This window comes from Glossina fuscipes, unplaced genomic scaffold (assembly GCF_014805625.2).
Source record: "Glossina fuscipes isolate IAEA_lab_2018 unplaced genomic scaffold, Yale_Gfus_2 0, whole genome shotgun sequence".
NCBI lineage: Eukaryota > Metazoa > Arthropoda > Insecta > Diptera > Glossinidae > Glossina > Glossina fuscipes.
This window is the reverse complement of record NW_023998414.1, coordinates 26,423,446-26,437,477: the sequence shown is the minus strand read 5'-3', so window position 1 is coordinate 26,437,477 and position 14,032 is coordinate 26,423,446.

Below are 14,032 nucleotides of genomic sequence, written 5' to 3'. Positions count from 1 at the left end.
TGTGTAATTTTCATGATTTTCCATTAATAACTCAATGAAAATACATGCGGTTTTTTATATTGGATGAAATCTGCTTATTTCATATGCCTTTAATCAACTGCTGTTTGCATTTCTGCTTGCATGCTTCTCATCGAATTTTCTTCAACTTCCTTTCGTTCGTGGTTCGTTTCGTCGATTCTTTTTAATCGTCTTAACCTTTTACGGCTTATGGCGAATTTGAGTTTCATACAAAAAGGCCTTTCTATTTACCTTAGGAAGCATTCATCATATCAATGTTCATTTTCTCTTTCAGAAATAATTTGCTTTGGATTTTTTTTTCTGCAGATGAAGAAAAATAGCTATAATACGCACATATCCATCCATCACTAACGTACTGCCGCCAATGAAAGTCCATTCAACATTTCTGTGACGCATCTATCTTATGGTTACAACAGTTTTGTTTAATTGCCAGTGTATTCATAATCATCAGCCATATGTAATCAATCTATATAAGTAACGTCTCTTAAAATCAATTAAAAAAATATGTTTTCTATGTGCTATCACTTTACTCAATTATCTTAATTTCTAAAACTTACGCTTCAGCTCACAGTCGAAATGATTATGACGTTACGTGGGAGATTAAATCGCACTCTGGTTATATGTTTCATAGGTTAGCTGACCTTAACCACTCAATGAATCGATCGTCTTTAATTTGTGGTAAGCAAAAAGCTTTTGTTGTTGGCAATAAGATGAAGCGTTAAAACCATTGCTATTTTTCACCTTCTTCTTCTTCTTTTTATATATATATATATATATATATAAGGATTTCCTTAGTATAGCAGATCTAGAATTCCCCATAAGGTTTCATTTATTCGAGAAAATAAATAAAAGCTCTAAAGACACATATATTTTTTTCTAAAGCAATTATCATATACAAAATTATAAATCTTAATTATTTTTAGTAAACTTCTTGAAAATGAAGAAGAAATGAATTTAATTATAAGCCATAGTTCTTACTAATAGATCAATTTTCGACTGGACAACTCATCATTAAGTTCAATGTTGGTTTTTTCTGTGGTCATAACTCAACTCGTTTATCAGTCAGTCTTTCATTCCTAGCCATTCTTCTTTGAAATCAACGAATATTTGGTTACAAGTAGCATTTCTTTTCTATCTTTCCTCTATCTATTTCTCACGCCCCTTTACATTCTTTAGTTTGGTTTTAAAGTTTCTCAACGAGTGTTACTCGGTTTTAGTTTTTTTTTTTAGCAATTTTTTCTTCTTCTATAACTTTTCTTCAATTTCATCTATTAACATTGCTTCACAACATCTTTCGTTTGCATTCGATATATACGTTCGCCAAAACATGCTTTAAGAATATTGGGAAATAACTACCAACAACTAAGGCAAGTAAGAAAATTATATTGGATTGTGGCCGAATCTTCTATCGTAGTGATCATAAAAGAAAGGAAAACAACTAAAGTTTCATTTACAGCTATAATGGATGGACATATGTATGTATTTTATATATAGAAATCTTTTCAGAATTTCATATACTGATTAAGAATATAAGCATATTGGAGGGCCTCTGAAGTTTCTTTCCGGGTGTTGCAAATGTTTTGAAATAAAGCAATTAATCCCTCATCCTTGTAGGGGTAACGCGTATGAAAAAGGCTTTAAAAACCGTTCAAGCGTAGGAAGAATTTTTAAAAAAAACTAATAATGCTTTTTATACAAATGTATTTTCCATTGATTGTCTTTAATTCCATACAGTTGTTACAAGTATATAAATCATTATTAAGTTGGGCAGATATTTAAGTCTCCCATTGCACCCATTCTAAAAAAAAAAAAAAGAAAAAGTAATTAAGTATATGTATACATGTATAGTGCAAAAGAAAAACTCAATACTATTGCAAATGAAATTCGAGCAGTCGCCATAACCGCCAAACGGTGGAATGCAAGCAATTATTCAGAATAGTAACGAAAAACCCTACTACGATCTTGTACCAGCGGCTTACGGCGAGCATGGCATGGGTTTGCATTGGAAATGATGGATACGGTAAATTGGTCTTTTTGGATGGCACTCTCAACCAGCACGCGAATATTTAAGATGAATTAAGAAGAAGGAGAAGGAGAAGGAGAATTTGGAAGAAAGTGAGGAGAAACTTGACATTTTGAAAACATTCAAATTCTAGCAAGATGACGACCTTAAGCATAAGTCGCGCTTAATTCAAGAATGACTCTTATGCAACGACCCCAAAGCGCTTAGCCCTCTTCCCCAATCACCGGCCATGAACGCCATCAAAAATATGTGAGATGAATTGCACAGTGATGTGCGGAAATACTCAATTTCTTCCGTCGAAGGTCTAAAAAATAAACTACAGGAAGAATGGGGTAAAATCTTTGCTTCCACCATCAAATAAATAGTAAAATGCATTTTTATGCTTGGACAACGATATGGGTTTAACAAGCGTTTATTTTTTGTCTAGCGAAAAAAATGCAATATTAATAATAGGTGTCGCTGTAAGCTAATTGCATGTTGTACATGATCATATGAATAACATATGTCTCGACCAAATTCCTTATCTTATCGAAAGCGTTTATTCGACTTGAAAGGCTTGCAATTTTCTCAATTATCATTAATATATTTTAATTGAGATGATCGCAGCTATTATTCGAAATGTTGGAATAAATTTAGTTTAGTTGTGTCGAACTCACTTTTTGTCTGAACATCAACTTCTCAGTGTGCTGAGTTGTCGTTGCAGGCTTATGTTGTTTTTGAAAGAAAATTCTGAGAATTTATTTATTTTTTTTTTTGTTCTTTTTCAAGAATTGTAATGGATAGCTGCGTATTCATTAAAGGCCGAAGACGCGTAATGAAGTCTAGCTAATAACGTTTTTGAATAAAAATGAGACATAAACCTAAAACCAAACAAAGAAAAATAGTCTGGTCTTTATCGACGAATGCCCTTCACATAGAATAGCAAAACTCTTTTCCTATAAAAATATGAGAACAAAAATCTTATCATTGTCTTGTTGCAAGCGCTTAGTGTGTCTTGATAACAGTAGCGCAAGCGCATATCAAATATGTGGGACGCATGGACATTTAAAAAAATAGATTTTGCTTAAAGTTCATCAATTATTAGCGTAAGTGTTAAACCATCTATAATAATAATCATATATCAATCAATCCTTAGTTCAAATATATATTTTCTTTGTTATCAGATGCTCTGTCATGAGTTACGATAAGCTACTGGAATATATATTTTATGGTTAAGACGAAATTTTCTGGTAGGAACATAAACCTTTGGGCATTTTTCCGCTTAATTCTAAGACTAAAAAGTCCAAACAATTGCCAAATGGAAAAAGAAAACAAAAAAAGAAGACCTTAACACATTATTAACACAATATTATTATTAATAAATAAATGAAGTTTATGCAGACATATAAGAAAATTATATTCGGTTGAGACTAAATCGTTTATACCCATCATCGTTATTCTATAAAAGAATAAAAATAAGAAAAAATATAAATATGTACATTTCATTAGGTGGGTGTGGCTGATTTTTGATATTCTTGTAGAATAATTTTGTGAAAACTTTTATCATATATTTCTGTAGCTGTAGTTCAACGAGCAACGAGCAAAAAACAATGAAAGCAAAAGTTTTGCAAAAGCTTTGGTTGCGTAGACGTGTGGACGTTGTAGCTGTCCTCTTTGACCTGTTTGCGCTTTTTTTAAGCTCTTTTGCAAATTTGCAGAGGGGAATAGGAGAATATTTACAACTGTCGGACAGACGAACATTCTTAAATCAACTCAGAATTTTTTGCTGATTAAATATACGTATATATGTATAAATATATATATATATAATATATATATATATATATATATATATATATGCGTGAAGCTCCCTCCTGGGCGTTGTAAAGGTTTTGATAAACTGAATAAACGCCTCATCTGTCGGTGATGGGTATAAAAAGTATGGAGTGTGTTTTGATAAAGGAAAAAAAAAGCCTCTATAGTCCACAACGGTGAAGAGTAATAATTTATGAAAAGTAACCAATTTAAAGAAGCGTTCTTATGCTCCGGCTGTTAAAAATCGAATAATGTATCAAAAATATATATTAAAGTAAAGAATAAAAAATGAAAAAAAGTAGAGTAGATATCAAATTTGAAATCAACAAAGACCATTCGACCATTGTTATATATATATATATGTATATAAAAAAAAGGACGCGAAGCATTAAAAAGAGATAACAGTATAGGTCGCAAAGATGCTTTTATTATTCATTACTTCCAGACCGAAATGTTTGAAAGGGAACCATGTATAGGATAAGAATGAGTTAAGCGTGTGTGTGTAATAAAGCAGAAATTCGTATTTACATTCAATAGAAAAATAAGTTCAGCCGTCATTTCAGTTGTCGATGCGTACGGGCTTGGTTGCGAAAATGGTCTCATTCTTTTTTAACATATGTAAATTTGATGGATGTGGAACTAATTTCTCAAGTTTATTCGATTTGATTAATCATATCGAGATTAAGCACATTAATTATGATCCCGAATTTATTGAAAAGCAAGAACGTTCGCAGCCAGAAAGTTTACCGTTGAGCTATATTCTACCCTTTACGTCGGAAAATGCATCGAAAGAGAGAATATTTCTGAGCAATAAAATTGCACGTATTGGACTCACACAAAACGTAGCATCCAGATGTCGCAGACAATCTCGTTGCTCATCAAATTGCAGTAAAAGTTCTACATATAAATATTTTAAATCATTTACGAGCGCCATTCCGGTATATACGAAACATTGCCAGAATGCCAATGGGATTAGATATCATTCACAGAAGGTATACAAGGTTAGTGGAAGAGTGTTGAAAAGCTATAAATAACGTTGCGGCAAACGTTACAAAAGACTCCACAACATAAAGAGCCACGATCTGATGGTACTTAAGTTATGGATGGCTCAAATGTTTACATGGAAATCAACATTTCGGTAATATTGACGATATCTTTTTGCAGGAAAGCGGTTTACGATGTCGGTCGTTAGCTTCGTTAGAGCCATCAAGCAGGAGCAATACATTGACCAGTGGAAGCAGTTGCTTTGTTAGTACTAGTGCAGATGGGCTTGAAAACGTTGTTGTTGAATCGGTCGCAAAAATAGCTACGTGTGCAAGGTCGACGCCGTACTGTTCATGGATCGTATCGCGTATCCGTGAGGAGCACAAAAATTCGGGCAAGTAGATCAAGGCAAACTTATTTATTAATCGCCTTTAACGCTCTAACAACCATAATAAAATGAGCAGACTGAACAACAATAACATCACAAACATGAGGAAGAAGAATGCTTACCACGGTAACGCAAAAGGAGCTCAACGTAAAGTCGCTCGTTCTAGTAATTAATCAGTTAATATAGGTCAAGAGATCAATGAGAAGCAGTTGCTATGATGTGTAAACATAGATAGTATAAATAGAACAAAAATAAAAAACGAAACAAATCAAGATTTTGGAGAAAATTACATTGATTAAGAACAAGAAGGAAAGTTGCGTAGATCTGGGTATTTTTGCTGCACAGTTTCCATTCCCATCCACTCCAGCCACTTTAATCGAACATATACAATTACCAAAGCTCGTTTTTCCTAATGGCTGGTGAAAGCGCAGTAGAAACGTTTGTACTGTATATTGTAAATGCTGGACGTGTTGCACTATAAGGACAATATCTGTCATCGGTCACATTTTACGGTTCTTTGTCAATTCTGAGCGCATTATTCTTTTATAGGCGGAATGTGCTCTCATTGGTATGAAAGTTTTCAATGGTTTTGGCAAACACTTGCTCTCAGTTCTAAAGATCGCGTCAATTTTCAAACCTAATGTATGACCATCGATTGTGATACCGAGCCTTTGCCAAGATTCACTTTTCTATCTCAATTTGTTATAATAGACCACAGAGCGATGAAATGAAAATAAGTAAGAAATTTATATTAGATCGTGACCGAATCTTTTATATACATCGCAGCGGTCATAAGAATAAGCGAAAGGGCTCAATTTTCATGCTCTATCGTATTGAGTGTGCGCGGCTGGTTATTTCTACTTTCCGAGTGAAACTAGAGATATATAGGATGCATGAATTGCAACTTTATGAGTAACAAGCGAGAAACATTGGAAGCAAAGGTGTTCACAGGTGTTTTGTAATAGACGCGAATGGGCATTGCAGGCTTGTTCTTTGAAAAGTTTGAATCCTCTTCAAATTCTCCTGAAAGTTGCTAGGGGATGGGAGAATGTTCGCAACCAACAACTACTACGCGGTTGCGCAGAGAGGCTAATGGGCAGACGGACATATTTAGGTGCGTTTCACATTTGAAACTCGCCAAGAGTTTACAGACTTTTGGGGGATTTTTGAAGTTTGCTTCTGCGCGTTATAAAAGTAAGTTAAATTTCGATACACTATAATATCGCCTAGATATACTTGTAGGAGAATTTGAAAGGATCCAAACGTTTCGAAGAACACGCCTGCAGCACCTACGGGCCTATGCAGCAAAAACTGCGAGCAACTTTGTCACGTTCTTTGCTTGTTACTCATAAAGTACAACACGTGCGTCATATAAATTTTCACTTTAATGCTGAAAACGGAAAAGTGGGGAAGGACTAGTCGTAAAAGTTGCCCGATCCAATTCATTTTCAATAGTGCCCGAGTTTAGGCAATAACACTTCGCCAAAATATCTCAAAAATTGTGACTTGCACGTTGAACATGGTAATGTAAGACAGACGGACACCCACAATTAAATCAGGTGAAAAAATTATTTTTTGTTTTTTTTTGCGTTCTTTTTTTTTTTTTTTTTTTTAAATTAAAAAAGCATTGACCTTAATGAGAGACCCTTTGTTTATTTGTTTAAATATAGTTTTCCTTTGCATTAATATACCAAGGCGCATGCACACCGTAAGTCCCAGGTTAACTACTGTATTGATGCGTAGTGTTCTCGGGTTGCCTCTCTTGTAACTTGAACAAACTTGAACTGATTGTTAACCGCATTCGGACTTGGACTTGGTTATCACGTTTCCTTTCTCGTTCATGCTTTCTTCATTTTCTCATTCTATGGCTCGTTAAAATTTAGTTTGTTAATATATTTTTATAAAAGCATTCAATTCCAAGCTCCCAATTCCATGATGGAACCGATTGCGTTTTTGTAGGTCAAGGTCTAGGTATCCTGTTAAATTATTGCTGCTCGTGTCTAACTTTTCGTGTAAATATTCGTTTATTATCCATTCATGCAAAACGCTTTCGTGGACTTTCACTTTGATTGGCCTCACTCATAAACACCTGATTACAACAATTGTTATTATTATTGTTGTTGCTATCAAGATGATTATTTGAATATTTTTTAGTTCTCTCTATTCCCATGACTTATACTAATGTAACAACTATGTACTAATGTACAACTATGGCTTTATAATTGTTAATAAATTGAAGTAAAACAAAACAAAAACCAAGAGTTCTGCTTTGCATATCTGGATAAGGTCTGGCCCATATGCTTAGCGATATTTTTTTACATCTTTCTCCTATTGAATATTCTAGAACTGTTATTATGTATTACGTTTTAAAGGGAATCAATGCTCGCGCTTGCAAAAATATTTCCTTTATTTTGTGCATTTTTAAGATGATTTTCACTTAATATTATATATAAAAAAAGGGTCGAATTAAAACACATTTTAAATTAGTGGTAAACAGTTCTAAAAACCAAACACTCAGACAGACCGCAATAGCATTCAGATGTTTTTTTTTTTTTTTTGTGTTGGCAAAATTCACCATTTAACTCAACCGCACACAAAAAATCTATGTCATCATAGATTTAACATTTTATTTTTAAACCATTGTGTCATTGTTAGCACCGGTTATGTAACATTAGGTAAAAACAGAATGCCAGGAAAATTTTTATGTATATACATATTCGATATATATATATATATATATATATATATCGATAACAACAACAATAATAACATTAAATACGTACTAAACATTGGTTAGTGTAACTGGTAACCAACCAGTAACGTTTGTAGATACGAAAAGCTATACTAATAATGTTAGAATAAAAATACGTTACGGCATACGCAAGTATTATATTATGGCTACTTTTCAAAAAAAAAAAAAAACAAAAACGAAAAAAAGAAGGTAAAATAACCAATAGATTTATTGATATTAATTAATTTTTAGGTTTTCGTTGCGGTCAATACGTAACGCCATACATTAATGTTTGTGTGTGTACGTTTGAGTGCGTATACACATTCAGATACCTAAATGGAATTTTGTTTGCATTAAACTTGATTCGCAAGTGTTTTGTTGGCACACAACACTGTAATGTGCCTGCAAATTGTATTTACATAAGTTGTTCAATATGTTTATGATAATAATGAGATAAATGCAAACAAAATTAAGTTTTCGTTATTAACCAGATGTTTAACTTTAACGTTTCATTTAATTGGTATTTGAAGAAAAATTAAAATTTATATATATATATATAAAACCTAGCTGAACTTTAATTAGACTAATTAAACGTGAGGCACAATTTTAGCTCGTTGATCGTCTTAACAAGTATTATTATTATTATTATTATTATTATTATTATTATTATCATTCTATTACAATTAGTTTACCGATGAAAATAACTTCATTTGGTTATCGGGTTTTATTGAAAACTTTCCCACATTTGAGATATGAACCGACGACAATTTGGAAAATTGTTAGTCGAGATCTCTTGTTAACTGAGTCGCCCAGGCGGATGTCTTACGAAATGATATGGCCTCAGTCTCACCGGAAAATGTAATGGTAAAGTTTTGAAATTAAAACAAGTAAGAACATTATAGTCGAGAAAGGCCGACCATTAAGTACCCTACACTACATTGTCTTATTAGAGAGTAGAAAAAATTATATCTTGATTCTATATAAAGGCATACTTTTCAAGTGCATAAAGTGCGGGAGTGCTAAAACGCAATCTAATGTAATGTACAAGCTTAACCCTCACGTAGGCAGGATCTTTGAACCTTCAGTTGTGTACGAATTTACATGGGCAGACATCAGGCGGACGGACGGACAGACGGACGGACGGACAGAAATGCAGATTTAAATCAATCCATATTACAATTCTGAGTCGATCGGTATAGTAAAGGTAAATCTATCTTAATATACCGTATATACCGTATCTTAATATACCGTAGTCTTCTTGAGAAAACTACATTAATATTCGGATTCTTACATATAACCGATAAGCACCGATGAGAAGCAAACTTTTCTAAAACTTAAAGTAACGTATCTTGAATAAAGCATTATGATAAACGCTATTTTGACTTAATATCTAGTAGTTAAGAAGTCCGTTTTCAATTTCCACTGTAGTGAATTATACTTTTAAAATTTTTCGATTGACCAACAGCCACAGCCCTAGTGAATATTCGATAAGTAAAGTGATAACACGTAACTTTCATTCCACCCTGCCATCGTGTGCTATCCCTTTTCTCCTATTTGTTTTTCGTTGATCTATCGCCATATATATTACATACATATATACACTTGATTCTCTTTTTTTACGATGGATACGTTCGCAAGGACTTCGTGAAAAAGTATTATTGACCAAATGGAGAAATAGTTGATTGGTTGCAGACCTAAAAAAGCAACTGAAAAGTACAATAATTAACATTAAAACATTGTTGTCAGAGTTCACTTAAGAATGTATTCCATTGTAATTCATTAAATAATTTATAAAGAATAAATCATACCTTGAAACACCAAAAATAATTAGGTCTTTCCTCAATGCACAATGCGAGAAATCTCACTCATTTATGCATAAAATCGACATAATATAACAGAATTGTGAAAAGTCTAACACGAACTTATGCGAATGAAAACATTATAGAAACATGAAAAAAAAAAAAAAAATTCATCAGAAACATTAATTATAAATATATTTACAAAAAGAAATTCATCGAATTTGGAAAATCGTGGTAAAACAAAATAATTCGTGTAAAACGAGAATTTTTTTTCTTTTGAACTCGTGTTCAATTAAATTTCGTTTAAAGGTAGTTCGTGTGAAGAGAGAATTAGGTGCAATTCAATACTCATCTCAGATACATCACAAACTATATATATATATTCTTGATCAGCACTAAACACTGAATCGATTTAAATATATCTGTTCGTCCATCTGCCTGTTGATGCAATATTTGTTATAAACATTCTTCTGGGCACAATGAAAATGAAGCTATCGATTTTATGAATGCACTCACAAGATGTCTCCCGCCCAAAATAATCTTGAAACTTATCGTATATGCACTTTGTTCAATTTAGCCTTCAAGGAGTTTTAGCCTTAATGGGTTAAGGCCACTTAGAAAGAGAGAGCTGAGAGAACTTGTTATTAAAAAACCATCGAAGAACTTAATTATCCCTAACGCCCATCCGCTTTATAGGGGAAACTGTGTCCACTTTTCATTATTAGCTTGAGATCGGGTTGGCGTGACTTGAGATTTATGGCATTATTTAAGAAAGAAAAACTGTATATATATATATATATATATATATATATATATATATACTTTAAGTTTCACTTGCAATAAATGCAATAAATTCACATAAAATTTTCTGCGATCTATTGCTTTAGCTGCTAGAAAGTTGAATTTGAATTTATTTGGTTTTATTTTATGTGACTGCATAATAAAAATTAATTTGTTTTTTGTTTCTTTTATATTTTTATTTTTCTATTCATTTATTTATTTCCACATTTACCAATGCATACATACAAATAAATTAAAATATCTTCTTCCTGTATAGTATGTTATAATAAATATGTCAATGATGTCAAATATTCGCTTAACCCAAAAAATGTTCATACTAACGAACAACGAACGAGATGCATATATCGTCGATTCGATAATACAGTTTGCAGCAACTAGATTTTATGACAACAAAAGTTCATAAACCGTAAGCAGTGTTGGACTATAAATGATCTTATCAAATCGATTAGCTATGCCCGCCTATCTGAGCGTCAATTATTTTAACTGCAAAACTCATGAAAAAATGTTATTGAAAAGATTCACAGAAACATTATTAAAAATTAATATTGGTAGCATATTTGAATCGACTAGCTAAGAAAATGGGCAGTATCCGCCCTTAAATAGTATAAAAAGAATTTAAAATTTGCAAAAATTATAAATTTGAAATATACACATACATATATACATTTAATTTGTATATTAAACGTTTTTGATCACGCAACAGAAACACCAACGATTAACGCTACAACCATTATACATATGTGTATATATATATATATATATATATATATATATATATTTACTTTAGATGGTTTGTGTTCAAAAATTTAGTTTTCTTTTTTTTTAGTTATCTATTATCATTTCCTTTTCAATTGAAATATATTTTAAAACAAATATACCAACGTGCACTCTATATATATATATATATATATATATATATATATATTTAAATATATGTCAACTTAAATTTATACGAGTACTGATAGTTAAGCTCAAGAGAAGAATTTTGTCCAAAAACTTTTACATTGCCCTTAGTCACTTATATTCCCATCCCATATAAGGCTTGTGACGAAAGCGTTTTAAATAAATTCATTCATCAGCAAGAATAATGACTTCGTCCATATAAATCGCTATCCGTCCGTCTTATAATGTATTAAACATAACCTCAGCACTGATTCGTTTAACTATTTTGGTAACCTCATAGAAGCCTTGCAAATTTTCGCTACCAATTATTGAAATCACTTTTAGCATTGTCTAAATGTTTATATCCGAATAAAATATTATCATGCTATTGCTATTTAAAGATGATATTGTAATATATTGAACATAACCTCAAAACTGATTCGTTTAACTAATATAAATAATAACCTAGAAACCATATAGAATATCAATTTGATATGTAAATGTAAATATATACGAGTATGTATCGGCTCGAATATAGTATCGGCTCAGATATCCTCGCCGCAATGGCAATTTCGATTAAGATTATAAAAGACGATGGATGTTGAAAATTCATCACGTGGCTTAGATTGTTTACATGGGTAATGTGAAACGCTGATATAATATTTATACGGATCAGATTTCTTTAATGTTTCGAAAAACCCTAGCTCGCTTTTTCGAAAACTTTATCAAGCCTCTGTAGGCTTCAAAACCTGGATTAAATTCGTCAGAAATAAACTGAATGATGCTTTCATACATATTTACTAAAAAACCGAATAGTTTTCTTTACTTTTCTTAAATTTTTTGTTCGAATTTTCTTGTCCAAAAAAATCATACATACATACATATATATACATACATACATATATATATATATATACATAATATTAAAAAATCCGATTTTACGTGAGTACAAATTCTATTCAGTCTTTTATCATTGTATGCTCGTTCCAAGTTGATCTTAAAAGTTCTGTTAGATCTCTATAGATCTGATAAGTTATTTTCATTTTCTCTAATCCAATTATCAGCGTTGTCTTTTGAAATGCTGATTCTTATCTCCGGAAATCTTGTTTTATTTTAGACAAGTTTGGTAAGCTTACCTTAGCAAATGGCTTTTTAAAAATTTTGCCTTTTACCTATGTCCGGGCGATAAAAATCATTGAAAGGCTTATTACGCAAATTCTTTAATTTTTAGCGTCCTGAAGCTCTTTTTTTATAATAAAAATTAAAACTTAAGCGGACAAAGTACGAACACTTTTCCAGCGTTTTCTCTTAAGAAAATAACCTTGTACTGAGCCGCGTTCGGTAAAAACAATTTTCGTGAACTCGCTTCGCAAAGTTGGCCTAACCGTCTACTGAATTATTTGACCTCGATTATATGTTGTGCGTACGTTATAGGCCTATACAACTACCTATCTGTGTTTATATGTAAATATATATATACATATATATATATGTATATGTATATATATGTATATATCTCCGTTTTTCTAAATAATGTTAGACATTGTGATTTTTTCCTACCAATTTGTTGAGGTTGAGGTTATTCATTCCTGTTACAGAATTTGATTTATGTTAATGGTTGTTCTGTGCTCTTTATGGTCTCCCTTAACAATCATCCAGTAGTTATATATGCGGCAATCTAAATTTTTACCGTTATCTATTGAATTTTTACATACTTCCACTAATAAAAAAAAAAAAAAAGAAAATCATTTACAACAATATTTTTTTTTTTATTTTTATTATTACACACCCTACACCACTTGTGACAAATATATATTATGGCTGTATGAATATAAGATAAACCCATTTTTTTATTTTTTTTTAATTCCAAACTTACTTTCTGAATCGATTAAAGTAAATCTGTCCCTCTTTTTGTCTGTCCGTCCGATTGTTAACGGGCCAATTTATTAGCCTGCTTTCAAACTGATTCGATAAAATTCGATATATTGACATCTTTTGGTTCAGTGAAGAACGCTATTGCGAAATTAATTCGATTAGATCAATCTAATCACCGAGCATGTCCATATCGCAAAAGCTATTTCGGGAGTTATTATATTTTTGCACAAAATATCAGTAAGAACGAGACGGGAATAGTATTTTCGCCTAGTAAGTTGAATATATAACAATTTCGATCATATATAGGTCTGTGTTTTGGACAAGTCCTCGCATAAGGGCTCTAATAGAAAATAAACGTTTATATAATAACAAAATCTAACAACAAAATCTTGATATTTTATTTTATGAAAAAAAAAAAATGGAAATAAGTAATGTAAGCCATTAGATGAGACACTATACAGGATTTTGTAGTCGACTTTGTTCGACTATCAAAACTTTAAGTTGTTTTTTCAATATATTCTACATGTTTTATAATATTTCTACTGGTTGTTGTTGAACGGAATCTATTTTCATGTAACACGATGTTAAATCAAACATTTGTTATATTTTTGTGTGGAATTCTTTGGCAAAGTGGGTTTATAAAATGAATCTCATATGAATGTGAATTATTGTGTATGCAAGTAAACACTTCGGTCTATATGCATACAAGCAAACAAGTATACACCCATACATAGACA